Below are 1,421 nucleotides of genomic sequence, written 5' to 3'. Positions count from 1 at the left end.
GCTCCGCCAGCGCCTCCTGGGCTGCGCGCCGGGGTCTTTTATAGCCGAGCGTGACGTCACGGGCCGCAGCCAGTGTGCGCGCAGGGGGCGGAGCCAGCAAGGCGCCGGGGCGGGCATAGCGCCCCGCTCCCCGCGAGCCTCCCGGCCGGGTGCGGCGTCTGCCGCCGCCCGTCGCCTGCGCCACCTGCCCTGAGGAAAAGCCCCGGGGGAGGCTGGACCCCAGGACCGAGGATCCGCCGCGGCCGCTTTCCCAGCTTTCTGCCCTGCATCCCGGGATGGACTTAGGTACCCATGCTCCGGCAGCCTCTGCCACCCCAGTCGCCACGCCGGGCTTCCCACTCACCTGTCCACGCCATGGCCGAGCCAGGGACCACTGACAGCTGGGCCATGCCGGGTGTGCAGCCGCCCGCGCCGCTCGGCTCGGCTGGGTTTCGCAGATTCGCACTGCGGCGGCGAGTCCCCTTCCCGGGGCTGGAGAGTCCAGGTACAGAGGGAGGGAGGCGCACTCCGAAGTTGGGAGAGCTCACGATTTCTCAACTTCTGGTTGGTCCCCACCCACAGGGCCACGTGACCACGGAGGGGGGCAGCCCTTGGGGCGGGCTGGAGTCAGCCTTCGGGGGACCCTCCTCCTCCTCCTCCTCCTCCTCTTCCTCTCCCCTCCTCCCCCTCCTCCTCCCCCTCCTCCTCATCCTCCTCTTCTTCCTCCACTTCATCCTGGCTCCTCTGCCATAAGCCGGTCACCTGGGCATCCTAGCCGAGGAGGCGGGTCTAGTAGAAAGCCGGAGGACCTGCTCTGAGTTGGGGAGTGGAGAGGGTCCCCACCTCTGTGCACAAGGCATCAGGCAGCCCTGCCCACCTCCTCCTTGGAACAATGACTTGGGGTCTTTTTGCATGGTGGGGGCGGGAGGTGAGGGGAGTTCACCTGTCCCTCCAGCAGTTGTTGTTCGTGAATCAAATCATACGTTCAATCCATTCTGAAGGGGCCTTCCAATCATTCTGGGTTCTGATCTTAACGTTGTAACTTGGTGCCTACCACTTTTCCACCTTGGAAGCCACCGGAAATACTCCCTTCGCACAGAACTAGGCACTGGTCAGAAAGATCTGCACTCTGACAAGCAGCAATAATAAAAGTAACGATACCAGTGTGTCTTGAATCCTTACTATGAGCCAGGTTCTGGAATAAATACTTAAAACATAGCATCTCACTGAATCCTGGCAACTTGTAAGACAGTATTATTAAAACTCTCATTTTTCCAGGCAAATGCCTGAAATCTCCTAAAGGGTTTTCTAACTGGCCTGAATGACCCCTGTCCTTGTCCAGTGTTCATCAGGCTGACAGAGTAATCGTCTCAAATTGTGAGGGCTATGGTCCCTCTCCCAGCTAAGAGCTCCTCAAAAGGCACCTGAGGACTCCAGAAAGA

Source organism: Megascapheus bottae, chromosome 16 (genome assembly GCF_031878675.1).
Source record: "Megascapheus bottae isolate mThoBot1 chromosome 16, mThoBot2.hap1, whole genome shotgun sequence".
NCBI classification, from domain to species: Eukaryota; Metazoa; Chordata; class Mammalia; order Rodentia; family Geomyidae; genus Megascapheus; species Megascapheus bottae.
Note: the sequence above shows the minus strand (reverse complement) of the source record.